At 38.8% G+C, this 17483-nt stretch overlaps 1 long non-coding RNA gene across 1 annotated transcript in view; it reads left to right on the forward strand.

The window, feature by feature from the left end:
- Positions 1-4908: 4908 nt before the first annotated feature.
- Positions 4909-17483, forward strand: part of LOC110120081 — a 30220-nt gene continuing 17645 nt past the window's right edge. The window contains exons 1-2 of the long non-coding RNA XR_007227575.1: positions 4909-5060; positions 5231-5273. This is a non-coding gene — a long non-coding RNA (uncharacterized LOC110120081). The remainder of the gene's footprint in view (positions 5061-5230; positions 5274-17483) is intronic.

Consider the following 17483-nt stretch of genomic DNA (forward strand, 5'->3'; position numbering starts at 1 on the left):
AACGTGTTCGTTCGGGTTAGCGGCTTTATACATCCGTCCTCTCGACGTGTGCTCTTAGAATCTTCAACAAGGACTACACTTCTTAGATCATTTCTTGGTCTTCTCGGTGAGCCTCGAGTCTTCTCGACCCCCACTACGCACGGATCACGCCACCGTTCGCGCCTATGATCACATATGCCGCATTCCTTTGAAACTAACGGCCGAAATCGACGTTTCTGGAAGTCGCTTCTTGGATGTGCTCGTCGATACATTGTATGTCCCTCGTAGGACGGACAAGACGATCCGCTTGCGACATTGCAGGACAACGAGCGACGACCAGAAACGCGACCTATACTAAAACGTCGCAGCGTAACAAAACGTACACCTCTCTCTTTTATGATATTACATATATATGTCGGGTTCACATTATGATTAGCGTGGGGTCGTGTAACGAACTTTCATTTGGATTAGACATTGTGGTTATGCAATAGAGAAGATATTTACTAGTACAAATATGGTTATTAGTACAAGTGTGGATGTTGCAGAATTGTCAGGTAAGCGCGGTGATTAGACACAAATGACAATGATCTTAGGGTCGATAACGAATCCGTGGTCAACGGGACGACGAATGTATTATTTTCGTCAAGACTTAAGTTGGAATATATATTGAAGCGTGAAATATTCACAGATCGTAGAGACGTTACTTAACTCGCCGATGCTATCGTACGCAAGAGAGTGACTCTTCGTCACGGTGACGCTGCGGAGGAAAGCTACGATGGGGCGTACCTAAGGGCACGAGGTCATCGGATTCGCGGAGAAAAGTCTTCGTTCAGAAGGTGAGGGAAATTGACGTTGATGTTAATTGGTCAATTTCCATGTTGGTGGTTAGAAAAGGATGCTAGCCGCCCTTGAGGGAAAGTTGCCAGCGGGAAGCATCGTTTGTGAGAAAAATAGATTTCTCCTATTTTTCCCTAGTTGGAACCAGAGCTGTTTGTCTGTTCGAAGGATTTCAGTTAACTAAATCTTAAGATTTATAACGGGTCCTCGGGCTAGCTGAACATCTACTGTAGAGATGCCTCGACATCTGGTAATCATCTTACCCGAAGAATAGAGTCTGCGTGTAGCGAGCCACCGGACAGAAACCGTTGGAATGTTTGAAGTCGAGTGCCGCTACAACTATTTCTTTTTTAGGAGAGCTATACTGTTAACCCACACTTTTATTAGACAAAACGTTCATCCCTTGACCGCGGCCACTGGTTGTCGCCTCGAGCCATAGCTCATTATCACAAATCTCGGACAAATACAATCGGATTGAACGACGGCAATTGCTTAATTACGGCTATGATTAGAATCTAGATTATAATGCTAAGGGATTTTCCCAAGATTCCAAAGGGAAGACTTCGGTGTCCTTTCATCTCCGACATATATATTATTTGTGGACTTGAATGCCACACTATGCGTAAAAATTTTATATTTGGTTTCGCCATCTACTTTAGTTATTTAATCTTATTTGGAAAATTCTTCTTCAAGGCTTATCTTTCCTACAAATGGAAAAACAAAGTCAGAGAGAACGTTCACGTCAATGGAAGGAAGGAGTGTTACAAACTAAAGACTAGCTAAAGTATATAAATATATGTCGGATTCTCATTATGATTGGAGTTAGCGGCGTGTAACAAATCTTCATTTGGATTAGACGTTTTTGTTATGCAATAGAGAAGATATTTACTAATACAAATATGATTATTATAGAATTTGACAAGTTACCGTGTTAATTAGATATTTGAGATGCTACTGGCAATGATCTAGGTTCGATAACGAATCCGCGGTCAACGGGATAGCAAATGTACTTTCCTCCAAATTCTAAAAGATATTTTTACTCTCCGTATTTTATCTTTCTTTTATTGATATTTTAAGATCACATAAAAAATTAATCGAAAGAAAGAAACTCAAAGTTCACAAAGTTATGAGCTGTCAAAGTGGGGGGTCCAAAAAAACAGGGTGTCCTGGTGTGCATGATTTGAACCCTTCTGGTCAACTGCAGCAAAAAGCTGAACGGATTCTTAATTAACATAGATGCCGCTGTAACGGCACTCGACAGCAAACTTCCCAACGGTTTCTGTCCCGTGCCTCGCTACAAAAGGACTCTACCCTTCGAACAGATGATTGCCAGATGTCGATACACTCTCACCGAATATTTACAGCGAGCCTAAGGACCCGCTATAAATCTTAGGATTCATGCAGCTAAGATTCTCTAAAGGGACAAATAGTCTTTGTCTCAATAGTCCCTACACGTACCACCCACTACGGGAAATCTGCTTTTTCTCACGTACGACGCTCCTCGCTAGCAACTTTCTCTCAAGGGCAGTCGTCATCCCTTTCCAACCACCAACTCACGATTTAGCCAATTAACAGCGACGTCCATTTCTCTCACTCTCCGAACTAACACTTTTCTTAACGAATCCGATGATCCCGTATCCTTAGGCACACCCAAACACAGTTTTCCTAAGGAGCATCATCGCGACACAAATTCATTCTGTTCTATCGCGTGCCGCGAGGCAAGTCGGAAGACGCCTATCTGAATTGTTCGTCCGCAGTCGTACGTAATAGCGAATCTGAATATCTCGACATCTGTGCAATCGTCTCGACTCGAACCACCGCGTAAAGTATCGCGCCGAGCTTGAACTTGTAATCTTGAACCGATAATTGTACCGTGCTTTCGGCGCGCTAGTGTATACCACGAACACAAGCAAATAAACAGTTATTGTTAAACAATACCGAGTGATTCTTCTATACCTATCACGCACATCGCCTCACCGCTATAGCATGATCCTTGGAGAAGTAAAAAAAATTTTTTTTACAAAATGGCGGCCGTTTAAAAAAAATTTTTTTGGATAGTAAAAATATTTTTTGTCTCGTTTGTACACAGCTTCAAAAACCGCCAGAAATTCATGCCTCTAGACTAGAATAGCCCCTTAATGGAGATAAAGGAGAATAACCTTTAACGGCATAGTGTGGAGAAAATCCATTCGTAATGCTGTAATATTTATAGAAATCAGACGATCGATTCGTGAAAACTCAAGAATCGATTTTCTAAGTCTTCTTCCGTAACTCCTAAAAATTCTCCGCTTCCAATCCCTCTTCTCTTTCTTTTTCTTTGTTCTCCATCTTCGCTTCTCGAAGTCCCGTTTTATTCTCCTCCCCAAATACCCACCCTTCTCTATTTATATCGTTCGACCGACTCGTAGTAAACACAGGAAAAGTCAAACCGTCGGTTGTTGTTCTAACTTCTATAGAATTCGCATGTATAATCTATTCATTTTTTATAGGAAATATCAAAACGAATCAACTAGCGCATTAAAAATTATATGATTCTATTTAATTAAGCGCACATTACCTTCATATGACCCCTATACGTCTATTTACAGAAAGACTAATTACATCCGCGAAACCATTAAATTCCTGCCTCAACGTATTTCCTGCACGCGGACAGTTTACGTGCAATTCGCATTTATAGGTTAAATTTAGATGCTCTGTACATCAGGATCCTAAAATCGGTAGTCAATTGAAGAAGGAATAACGAATAAAATTTGCTTATTACAGAAAACTGCTGGAAGCGTGGGTTTCGGTGATTTTTCACTATATCGTAGAAATTGACGTATTAATCAACCTTTCCCAAGCCTCACTTTGCGAGATCTTTGCAAGGATCTGTCGGTATCACCACCACGATGAACGATACATATAACTGTGTGCCTGTGGCACCGTATATGTTTGTATTGTTTATCAACTACTTTGCGGTGACCGGATTTAGGAAGCTAATGTAAACCTAACTCTCATCTTCCGTTTACATGCAATATATAAACGAAGACTGGGCGAACTTGGGTATTTCACGGATCCTTCGAATTATAGCCGCTTGCAGAACTTCGTAATAAAAGTTGTTATTATTAATAGTATGAGTTAGGTTAGAATAATCTAAATCTTTTAAATTACAGTTTATATCGAGCTTTGTAATTTATTGTTATTATTTGAAGGTAAATACATTTTAGTCAACATCAGCAATGATTCTTAGTCCCGAATACGCAGTTGTAGATAATTAATTATTGTTAGGTTCGGAAAGTAAAGTTCAAAGACAAAAACATCAATTTCTGATGGATGTAAATAAACAAATCGCCAAGCAACACGACGAACAAAGCGGCGAACGTGTCAGCTATGCTTGCGAATCTGTTAGAGATATACATGTAGTGTTACAGTAAGAGTGACAGTTTTCTGCGAATATCTCGGAAACTAAAACCGAGATGCGGTACAGTGCCAACGAAGGAGTTGTTGTATCTTCTTCGATATAGCTATAAGCACTGTAGCGGTTTATGTCATGTATTATATTTACGTATGTGTGTAGTAGTTACACATTTTTCAGTGGCAATTGCAGATATAGCCTTCATTTTTTGCCAAATATCTCTAGCATTACTTATGCTTCACAGGAAAACAATCATTAAATTAAGTATTTCCTGCAAAATATTGTACAATTATTACGTTGTTTGAATATATTTTGCATTTACATATTTTATCCACTTTGATAGATAATATCTATATAAAAATCAGCAGCGTAATAGTGATTTCAAGATGTAAAGTCGTTATTACATCGTAGTAAAATTGAAATATTAGGTGGTCCGAAAAATTTGTTTCGTTATATAAGGAAATAATGCATGCACAACATCTTTCGTTTTATATTATTTTACCGAATTACGTGCGATCCACTTTGTTTTATCACAATAAAAATCACAACATTTGAGACATTAGGTTTTATGTTTGTATAAAGATGTGTTGTTGCAAAAGACGTGTCTGTGAAGGAAAGACACTTTTCGAACAACCCTACATAATCGGCGCAGAGACATTTGCGCAGCGTACAGGATTCGCTTATAGTCTAGGAGCATAGACAATGAACAAGCAGTACGAATCTGCCTTTATGAGGAACAGTATCGTTCAACGGTTTTTCATATTAGAAACACGATAATGTGGACGTGCTACGGAATAGTTACCTATTTAAACGTTACGATTTTCGTGTTTAGCAAGTGTTTGTGCAATTGGTAAGAAGTGCTACTTGCTAGATAAAATATAAAATCTAGTTATTCGAAAGTTGACTTGCAATTTTCTATAAAAAGGATTTATTCAGGACAAATACTTTATACTTGTAAATTTTATGAATTAAAAACTTTCTGTGGATTATTTTAATCTAATAATTTTGTTCTGTCTCTAGGATGGGTTATGCGGCAACCAGATAGACTATTCCACATGTGGAAGTAAGTCGTAGTTTTAATTCGTTTTCTTATTTACTAATAAATAAGTTTTCTTATTTATTTTTTTTTCTTATTTTTATTATATCCTTCGTCTCTAATGTACACTACTTACATTTATACATTTATATTAACGTAAGAGTGACGATATAGATATGTCGGAGATGGAAAAGCACCGGAACCTCTCCTTGGATTCTCGGGAATACCGTAATGTCGTAATTTAGATTAAACAAACGTCGCTCCGATTGTTCGAGGTTTATGATAGTGAGCTTGGGCTCGAGGCGACAACCAGTCGCCGAACGTAGCCGCGGTCAAGGGATGAACGTTTTGTCTAACAAAGGCATGAAGTAACCCCATAGCTATCTTTAAAAGAAATACTTAGGACGGGGCACGACTGTAAGCGTTTCAACGATTTCTGTCCCGTGGCTCGCCACACGCAGACTCTATTCTTTGAGTAAGATGATTACCAGATGTCGACGCGTCTCCACAGTACATGTTCAGCTAGCCCGAGGACCCGCTATAAATCTTAAGATCTGTTTAACTAAAGTCCTTCAAACCGACAAACAGTCCTCGTCCCAACTACGAGAAAATAGGAGAAATCTATTTTTCTCACCAACGACGCTTCCTCTTCTGGAACTTTCTCTTAAGGGCGCCTAGCACCCTTCCCTAACCACCAACATGGAAATTGACCAATTAACAGTAACGCCGATTTCCCTCATTTTCCGAATGAAGGCTTTTCTCCACGAATCCGATGATTTCGTGCCCTTAGGCACACCCGTCATAGTTTTCCTCGACAGCGTTACCGTGATGGAGAACGACTCTCCGGTACGATCTCGACGACGATTCAAGTAACTCTCGGATACGTAGTGATTGCCCCACGCATTAACATTGAGTACAACTTAGACGCTAAAGAAGAGTAGAGTTCGTCATCCCGTTGACCGTGGATTCGTTATTGAGCCTAGGATCATTGTCATTAGCTTCTCGAGTATCAATTTATCGCGATTACTTGTCCAATTCCAACATGGTCATGTTTGCACTAGTAAATATCTCCTCTATTGCATAGTGATCACGTCTAGTGTCAATAGGGATTCGTTTACGCCCTTAACCCTAACTCTAATCGTAACGCCAACCCGACAGATATTTATGTTTTAGTTTTATTTAAACATATCGATTATATTTTTTTATATAAAACTTAGGTCGTTCTTCCTATTTCATTTTTTTTCGCTAAAAAATGTTTTCATGAAAGATAATGCTTATTCAGAACCAAAAATGAAGTCGGTCATCGATGATGGTTACCAATAACAGAACTTAACGCATAATTATTTCTATAATTGAATATTATGTTCTTATAAAATAATTATGTTTTTGTTAATATTAATTATTCTTCGAATCTCGTATTGTATTTATCTGATAGATAGTAATTTTTTTTTAAATTTGTTTAAGAATTCTTCCCTGACGTACATCGTGATACACAAAGAAGTTTATTCCAGTGATACAGTTCTTCGTAAATTCTTTTCCATGCTGTTACGGTAAATTTTTTCCCTACTTCTTTTTGATTTTCTACTATTGCTGTATTATTTGCTATAATATCTGCATTGTAATCGCAAAATGCATTCTTTCATTTAAGAAAAGTGGTACAGTATATTCATTCGTTATCTTTCCTATTTACTAACCAAAAATTAGGAATGAAAAAAAACAAATCTCAGTTCTCAGATTCTGTTGCAAGTTATTACAATTAGATATGGATACGATTTAAATAATGTACCGAGTCTGATATCTATAAAATCGTCTAAAACATTCAATTTTTCTATGTTAATTCACCGGATATCTTAACTTGAATTTGTCGTATGAAAACCAAGTAAGGACGCGAAACGGTACTCTTGTGTTTACGTTGTCATTGTTTTTCGTTTGTTACAACATAAACACAATACCACTTCGTGTCCTATGCTTATCTTTCATACGACAAATTAAACGTAAGATATAATCGAAACAAACAGTTTTTCGACATAAATAGGTTAATACCATTTTATATGATATGAAATGTTAGGATATCGGTTACATCACTGTTGTTTACAAAACACGAGTTTCGGCTGATTAGTTGGTTACAAAAAAAGAACAATAACAACAAAGAACCGATTCGGAAGGACGAACCTTTCGTTTATATCCGAATCTCTCATCAAACAGGTCATATTGTAGGATGTCGGCATACTTTCCGCGGTGAACGTATGTATATATTGTTTATATATATTGTTTTGATATAGTTATTAACTATGTTTATTGTTATGTATATTTATATTGTAGTATAAGAATATAGCCGAAAAATCCGCCTGTTTAAAAGCCCCTGTTTTCATGTATATAATTCGCTTTTGTAGATATGAACGCACAAAAGATATATGGATGCTGACATTATTTCGTTTAACCGAATCATCGAGCAACACAAACAATTCTTTTTCACGTTATTATTATTTCACATTATAAAATATGTTAATTATTTTTCGATATAATTGCCGTTTGCATCAATCCATATTTGGCAACGCGTGACAAGTTCCTTCATTCCGTCAGCGAAGAATTCTGCTGGGTACTTCTAGTAAACCTGTGACACACAACTTCACTGCTCTCTTAACTTCATTTTCACACTTGAAATGAGTTGCCCATCTCGTTATTTTCCATTTATAATTTGTATAAAATGAAACTAAATCGTCACAGCGATCTCTGTATTATCGTCTGCTTATACTCTAACTCGCACCTCTTGCGGCCACATCTGCACGCTGCTTGAACGGAAAAAAATAAAGCGCTACTGAAACCTCTCGAAACGAATTTCTTTGTGTATGCTGTTACTTTTCTAGCGATATTTGTATTTCACATTCCGATTGCCGCTCATGGGTTGGATCACTTAATAACAGGAATACAAGCCCCCTTGATACCATTCAATTTCTATATGAAACTTTCTTCCCTATTTTTTATATGTATAGAAATAATAGCGCGTATATCCTTAAAATGGACATACTATATACTTCATGAGTTATGGCTTGTGACTGTTTAGTGTAATCATAACGGTATCTACGTGTAGACTCTATCTTAGAAAACAGTGACATTTCAAAAAGGATATGAAATTGAAGTTATATTTCGATTGCGACGAACCAAGAATCTAATCCTTCTGACCATATGTTTCACCGAGGGTCAAAAGGTAATGTGAAATAATGTTTAATAGCAATTCGATGTCACTAAAAATGTCGCATAGTCACTAAAGACGGTGATGCGTATGATTTCGATATCCAATTTTGCAGAGATTTCTCGTAGTTAATCTGTTGACCAACTGAACCCGTCTAACCTTTCTTACTATCCACTTCACACCTTAGAAGTTGGGGAAAAAGTACTATTGCCGAATAAGAGGAAATCGAGACGTTCGTGAGACTTTCGTTTAAAGGATTTCTGCTTCGCGTTGGACCCAAGTTCTCCACAGTCTAAATCGAGCGTACTATCCTTTAATAAATATGAATGAAAATACGTTGCGCGAACATAACATCTCCTCTTTTTGATGTGATATCGTTTGTTGGTATGTTTTCACACTCGTAGATCGGACGCGTGGCAAGAAAATATTGATGTGAACTGTTGCCCAGTAGTATGCGCGTTTCTATGTGAATATATAGAATTTATCTATTATATTTATTATATTTATTTATTCACGCGCTTCTTTCGACTTCCTGGTTTTCTTGAGTGTGACATTTGGCATCAGTCACTGATGTTTTCATCGGTAGGATTTGCGCGCAGCAGGCTATTCTCCCATTTTCACGATGGCTCCCTCTTGGTTGAATTGCCTTTTGTGTTCTCGATCTTGAACTAAGATTCAGCACCTTTTGTCCTGAGAACGTGTGTTTGGCTGCCCCTTTTGTTGTTTATGCCTGAATCACGTACGAATTTCCACGTTGACCGTTTTACCAGTTCGCCTCGGCAATCGGTCACCTGTATCTCATACATATTGCCTTTTCTTTTTTTTTCGCGAGGCGGAAAATGCTATTACGCATATCCAGTGACCCGTGTAACTGGGCTGTGGAGGATGATTTGGTGGTGTGTTTTAAATGACGAGATATCTTGGTATTGAAAACCGACAAATATATTTTAAAATATTAGATACAGAGAATGTTCGCTAAGACGCTCGGTACTAACTGATTCGCTAAGACTATGTATTGATCGCTATTAAAATCGGCCCAGACTGAGACTGAAAAACTGGTGACTTCACGATCGCGTTCGTTTATTTATACTGGTCGGAAGTATACCGGAAAATTTAAATTCGCCTTTGTTTGACAGTTGCACTTAACGGCGATATTCTTTTGCTCAGAGGTTATTTATTATTATATTATATATGTCCTATTATATTTATATTATATTACATATGTCGTAACGATGTTGATACTCCGCGGAAAAACAACAACGTGATTCAAATTGTTCTCTAGCTCATGTGCTGCTACATATTTATATACAATTGCGTATACGAACTTGAAGATTTGTGGAAATATAACTTTTCTTAATTTCGAAATGTATGCGAAAATCAAGCCTCAAACGTTTATCTGTTCTCGTAAAAGTTATGTAGTTGTATTTCTACAATTTTCACATCTTGCACAGCAACTGATACCAACTCAGTTCTATTTGTTCTATTGGTTCTCTACACAAGAGTTGCATTATTACTTGTAAGTCCAATAGATTTTCGATTTCAAACTATTAAAAAATAGCTCCATAAGCTAATAATAGAGTAGGAACATCCGCTATATTACTACCTCTGAAGTGTCGCGTGGATCACATTGAAGTTTGTATTCTTCAACAAATTTCACGCTTCTATATCTTTATCATTTTATGAAATCCGGAATGAAGCTACATCGTATCACTAAATCAAGGCTCCATGAATTAAGAAATAATTTTTTGTGAACTATTCTGAACACTCATAAAGAGATGCACGAAGACGAAAAGAAAATGAACTTCCCCACTATTGGCCATTACAGAAGTCTTCAAACGCGTAAGATACCGTCTGGTGTCACCCAGACATCGAGTCTGCTTCCCATAAATATCGTAAGTAGATACCGCATAGAAGATACCGTAGTTTAGGAACAGTGGAGCATCCATCACGGAAATTTTAAAACGTCGTCTGCCGTCCGTCTGTATCTGAACTATACTTCTTTTTCTCGAAGCTATTTTTTTTTTTTTTTGCTTTGAGTGGAACATTTGACTGAAATTATTCAAACTAAGGGTCGGTGGTCGGTATTGAGTGCTTTCTCTTGGGAGATAAAATTGATAACAACGCAGGATATGCCGAAGGTATGCTGGCTTAGTTCCTGAATAGCTGCGGCATGGTTTAAACTGCGAATAGTAAATGCCGTACGAAGATACCGCATAAGAGATACCGTAGTTTAGGAACAGTGTAGCATCCATTACGGAGATTTTCAAATCTCCTCTGCTGTCCGTCTGTATCTGAACTATACTTCTTTTTCTCGAAGCTGTCTTTTTTTTGCTTTGAGTGGAACATTTGACTGAAATTATTCAAACTAAGGGTCGGTGGTCGGTATTGAGTGCTTTCTCTTGGGAGGTAAAATTGATAACAACGCAGGATATTCCGAAGATATGCTGGCTTAGTTCCCGAATAGCTGCGGCATGGTTTAAACTGCGAGTAGTAGATACCATACGAAGATACCGCATAAAGGTACCGTAGTTTCTGATCTGTGGATCATCCATCACGGAAATTTTCAAATTTCCACTGCTGTTCGTCTGTATCTGATGTGACTTTCTTTTCCGCGCGGCTGCGTGTGTTTTGCTTTGAGTGGAAACTGTGACTGAAATTAATGAAACTAAGGCTCGGTGGTCGGTCATGCGTGAGAAGGTTGTTAAAAACGGGGCATATGCCGCAGATATGCTTGCTCCATTCCTGATTAGTTTCGTCTTCGGCTATCAGTCATCAGATGTAGTTAATGATATCTAAATTAATAAATAATAGTCAATAAATTAATAGCAATAATAATTTAATATTGAAAAGAAATAATTATATATATATAAGTAATATTTTTCTCATACATCTAAAATTACAGCGATCACCTCTATAGAGCTACTTAAAGTATTCATAACAATTGTCTTCATTTTCCATTTCCTTGGTATTATGTTCCATTAAAATTTCAATGGTTTTTAGTGCAATAGCCCCTCTACTACCCAAGACCGCGGGAAAAATCTCTTTACTATCCACACTGTATTTTGCTATTAGCTGGTTCAGGCATGGAATGTACTTGTCGACCTTCTCCTTCTCCGCTTTAAGGTGAGGTGGTGGTAGGCGATAGTGGATTCAGAAACACTTGAGTATATTTAACGATATTATTTTTGAACATATACCCTAAGTGTGCACTAGTCGTATAACACAACTTGCTGGATTGATTCGAGATTACGAATACATCGGCGCGGGGGAAGTATCGACTTAACTGTTACTGCTCGTATGACTCCATGACAAAAGGTTGCCTCGATTCCCTATTCGCTATATTTATAACCGTCGGGGTTAACAAAAGGCGTCGGGGTCTTTCTTTCGAAGGTGTTTTCGAATGATCCCAACGGTCGCTGAGCTCTCGACCTTCTTTACCATTTTGATTTTCCTGTAGTCGAAGCGGAGGCATATGATCACGACAAAAACGACGGATTTTAATTGACCTATGATAACCGCCTAAGGTTGTCGGATCTATGATAAACTTATCTATAGGTAAACACGGTTTTTGTGTAGCGGCATCACTGGACGGAAACCGTAAAGAATTTTACCGTTGAGTGCCGCTACAAAGGAAGTAATCTCTGTTCTCGTAGCGGTCGGTGACGTCGACAATGAGAATCGGTTTGTCGTTTTTCACTCCTTTCACGAACTTCTGCTTATACCGATTATCTAACGCCGTTATACACTATGTCCGTTATTACATAACGCTAGAACATGTTCTAGGCTTTCCGGTTGGACATGGCATCTTCTGCACGTCACATCTATAGTCTTATTTGCCCATGATAATGTTCGACCCCTAGGCTCTGAATTCCTTATTCGCCCCATTCCTTGACTCTCGCTTTAATCTTTTGCTGGTCTTCTCGGTGTCCTCCAAAGTGGCCGGCTAATTAATCCTCAGTTGTTCGATATGTTTTTATGCTTCAGCTTTTTATTTTTAATGCACTCCTCAGGGTACCGAGCTTCACTATGTGTTCGAATCTCGGTAACCCTAATCTCGGTAACCCTGAGCTGGTGCATCTGGTTCGCTATGACATTGAACTAAATCTGACAGGCATAAGTCGGGATAGAATTATTGCCAGCAATTTTTACAACGGAAGACTACACTTCACCCAGAGATACTTTGAGAAGAACGAACCATTATTCGCTATAAAGTCTTTTCTGATTTATTTTACGTTTTCCTTTCAATATGCTGTGTAATCTGTAATTTGCAATATAAATATATACCGAGATATTTGACCATTTTCTTATGCGGAACGGATAGGTGCAATTGCCGGTGATAAGACACCAGCGAGAATGTCGAGTGACATCACGGTTGAAATTAAAATGTCTGGACATGCACACGCCGAAAGGGATAGACTCGCTATTTCTAATATTTATACGGAACTTTCAATTACCACAGTAAACCCTAATTCGATCGAAAACATTTGTACTTCGAAGTAAGTTTTGACAAATACATTGCCGCCGCGTAGATCAGGAAATCATCAGCAAATACCAACGCACATGTGTTAAGATCGCCATTGAGATGGAGGAGGCTCAAAGCATTACTAAAATACAAATTTAACAGGATGGAAGTGCCTAACGTACCCTGATGCAGTCTGTTATCCACCCCGAAGACGACATTATAGCTTGCGATTTCCAATAAGACAGCTTCCGAAGGTTATGGACCAAATCACCTGAACTAAATGTTTAAGGAATCCGTATCGTAGCAGCTTTTACACCAAATCGCACGATCGACACATGTCAAAAGGCCGTTCTAGGTCTATGAGGAGAGTCTTTCTAGCAGCAGACGTCAAACACAAATTTTATTGTTGCGTGGACCCCTTACTGTATTTGACCCGAAAGCCAAAATGCTAAACGGAAAGAATGGGAAGATATGAGTCCCTGTATCACCCTGTCAGAGACCTTACTAATGCATACTCTGCAAACAGCAAACCTATTGACCTGTGCCTCCTGATTTGAGTTGTTCTTATCCTTTCCCAGCAAGGAAACCACTTTCCTCATCTTCCATACTTAGGAAAACATGCAGGTTCAAGAGATCATTGAATATCAAGGAGAAGAAGAATGTGTATCTTTGCGGGAACTATATTGGTGCTGCGTTGGAAATACCGAGACCTGATATCCTTTTCCCATTCAGAAACATAAATTGAATCGTTAATGAAACTACCGACATGAAATAATTCCCTGAGACATCGGAGACGGAGCGGTTGCTAGCCGTTTCCACGTGTGAAGGTACAGGCTTTGTTCCAGCGATCCGAATTCAACGAAGATTTGAATTTTCAAGGTTATGAAATTTGGGGATCTGAGAAGATAATCACACACATTTCGACACACACTTTCAAAATTTGTCCCCAGTCGTATTGTGAGATTCACGAAGCTTATCGCGCGGTAGAAAAGAGACCGGGCAAAGTATGCTTCGCCTCATACAAATAACAAGTGCTTTTGTAACGAGTGATAAAAGTTTAACAAATTTAAAGTGATGAAATAGCACGCGAGCACAATAGTAATTAAGGACCTATTCAAAGAACAGTTTATAATTTGAAACGATGTCACGGCACACAATCGTGAATAACAGAAGCACGTGTTGCGAACACGTTTATTCCTGGCGTCTCATCGCGTTACTAGTAAATTCTGGGGAACCGGCGTCAGCAGAGACGTCATGATCTCTACTTGTTTGTCGGTTTATAATTTAGGAGTGCGGCGATGTAGGAGCGGAAGACGAACTATCTGACGGTCTACCGGAACGGCTGCCGTGAGGAAATGGAGTAATAAAGTTATTCAAGGAACTATTCCTTCATGTTGTTGACGACCGGACAGTTAATGGATATGCATTTGTTTACGGATTGGACCGTCGAATAGATTACAAATCATTGTACAAAATTCGATAATTTTGAAGATGATGCCTCGGACGTAACGCCTCTCGGTCCCGGAGGCGCTGTGGCGGATTTATCCGCGTTGGAGGGGACCACTGGTGACGACCAGGCTATGTCCCCGGTTATGAGCTTTGAAGTTATGGTGCCGCTCGTCGGCAATCAAGTTGCCTGTCCGGTTTGCGAGAAAAGGGAAATTCACCTTTTCTTCATGACTCTGTCGGACCTGGACAGGCACCTCGTTCAACATCACATGTAAGCCCCCATAGAATGAAAATGCTTAAGTTGTCGGAAAAGTTTCCCGAAGCCTCATGGGGCTGGGTGCCACATATCAAAGTGTAGTGGTGTAACGATGCAGCTTTTGCTCTGTCACACTAGGCGAGGAGGATGTTCAACTGTGGAAGACGGTAAGAATCTGAAGAAAAAGTGAGGGCGAAGATCACGTGGTTAGCCCTGTTGCCTATCACTCGTCTAACTTGCGGGAGCATACTTTTGGAATCTTTAATTCTTTGGATCTAGAGAACTCGTGAATCTATCAGGGGCCTTCCTGATACGCCTTTTTATGGCTTTGTAGCACTTTCCGTGTTCTATGAAAGACGGAATAGGGTAACATAGTGAGCCGAAGCGCTTCTTCGGCCGATTTAAAATGCGGAAGATTCTGTGTTTGTCTTGAAACAAACCTCCGAAGGGGGATTTCAGATATCTCTCAACGCAATTAAAATTCCATTTGAGAGCTAGAATGGAGGCTTCTAGGGCCGAAAAAATATTATTATTTATGGACTGGAGAACAATCTCTACTTCCGTTGACTGTGTGCTATTGACAGTTATCTCAGTATTCTTATCCTCGTGAACAAAGATATCAAATTCTGATAGCTGGGTGCAGAAAAATATCCAGCTTTTCCGCGAGTACCAAATCCAAGAACGACTGCGCCTTAACAAATCAAATGCCATCAAAATCAGTGTCATTGAACTGAAGGACCTGTTACTCGTTAAACCAGTGTCACAAGTTCTCGTCTCTGTTACTATTTAACGTGCTGCATCAAGGAACGTGTCTCGCGTTATAACCACCACCGGGGATAAAGAATTTACATAGCAGGGGACATAGCGTTTTTCGATGAGCGCGTCTCATTCTTCGGCAAAGACGTTGTGACAAGACACAAGCTTAAGAGCTTGCAACGAAAATAGAATATATAAAAAGCCGCGTTGTTTGCTAGGTTTATTGCAACAACTGAAAGCTCCATTTTCCCCTTGTCTGTACGTATTTAGTGACTATCGCCTCAAAGTTAAATGACATGCTAATCGAAATGAATTGAATGATAAAACCGTTCCGCTCCCGAACTTCGAGTTCAAGTCGTCACACCCTTTCGAAACTAAGATCACTGAACAAAACCTTATGCCTCTCCGTGAGCTTCGTCTTTGCCAGCTGGACCACTTCAAACGAGTGAGCTTGCAGGGACTGCAGCAGCAGTAACCTGCGATTATTAGAGACAAGCGGATTGGTATTGGATTTCGCAATTTCGAAGTTTGTTAGACGTCCAAAGTTACTTGTGATAAATCTGCCAGAGTTTATCCGTGCCATCTTAGCAATAATGCGTTCATCTCCGCCAAATGAACATGGAACAATTCCGTGAAGGTATCTATGCTGTCCATCAGGATCACCATGTTGTTCATACTCCACGTGCGCTTTACTCAGATAAGGGACATCGACCAGGAGGATTGTTCGTAAAGGAGTGAAAACGTGTGAAGCTCTTTGGCGGGCCTACGAAGTTGACGAAGGATTTTATTTTACTCTTCTTCCGCTGCTGTCTCATTTCAGCACGCTTCTTGACTTCTAAATAAATCGAGTAACTTCTGTATATGGTCTGACTTCCTGTTCTTTGTTTGCTGGCTCGCAACTGTACATCTGTTTATCGGGCATTAGTTCGAAGCGTGATTGCCCAACACACTTTACGCACCGTATTCTACTCTTTTACTGTTGCAGTTCACTTCAACGTGTAATCGATTCTTCGAGTTCTTGTATTGTAGTCTGTAGGATTTCCTGTATATCTATGCCGAGCATATAGTGCCTCTGGAACAGACTTATTATCACACTTCCAAGCTATAGTTTCATGATAAACGTGTCGAGTTTTTTATTGTTTTGTTGAAGATGGTTAATTTCGAATCTGTCCTTTTTAACAACTTTGTCCTGAATGATTTTAAAACTAGTTCTTTAAAGAAGTTTTGCGGGAAGTTCTTCTCTTACGTACCTTTTACAATCTCATTTATATGGTTCTCCTGTGGTATGAATGTAAGGAACTGCACTCTTTCAATTTTCAACGTGTTGTACGTGATTTTGAATTAATTAATAGGCCTACCCTTTCATTATTCCTCTTATTCGTTGGTATAGCAACAGCGGAACCTGAAACTATATCTCCCTTGTTTCGTGTCTGGGGAACTTAAATGTGTTATTTTATCCCGTATCCGAAATCTGTTTGATAATTCAAGCTCTTGGAAGTCTGATATATAGGCTAGAATTGAGCAATAAAAATAAATTTGAAATGCACTTATTGTCAGAAGTTGAGATACATTGTGATCGCTTGCAGATTACTGTGTATTTTCTATTTTCTGAGATACATTGGACGAAATTCAAAATAGTGTAAGAAGATAACAGTGTATACATGAAATTGCAGTCATATACGCAAACATATATTGTTCGCATCAAATAATTACTTGTAACAAAAACATTCAACAAAAAAGTAACCTAATAAGAATTTGGATATCCTCATATCCCTAGGATTCGTACACACAACGCAGTCGATATTTCACACCATACTTTGTAATTTTGGCGTTAAGATTGAATTCCCAATTCACATCTAACGTTAATCACAGAAGTGTACGATTGTGTTCAATTACCTACAGATCACTTAATTAATAATTACAGTAATTACAGTATTAAATCTTCCCGTGAAAAAAGAAACCAATTTTCCATATCGTGTATTTGCTTTTACAAATTATCTGCTTCGTTGGAGCAAACTCTCTTGAGAATGGGATCACGAATACCTCTATTATTTAAATTATCCAACAAATTATGCAACGTTTCATGGAAGGTAGCAGTGTGTTGAATCATAGTTGTCTGTA

Source organism: Bombus terrestris, unplaced genomic scaffold (genome assembly GCF_910591885.1).
Source record: "Bombus terrestris unplaced genomic scaffold, iyBomTerr1.2, whole genome shotgun sequence".
NCBI classification, from domain to species: Eukaryota; Metazoa; Arthropoda; class Insecta; order Hymenoptera; family Apidae; genus Bombus; species Bombus terrestris.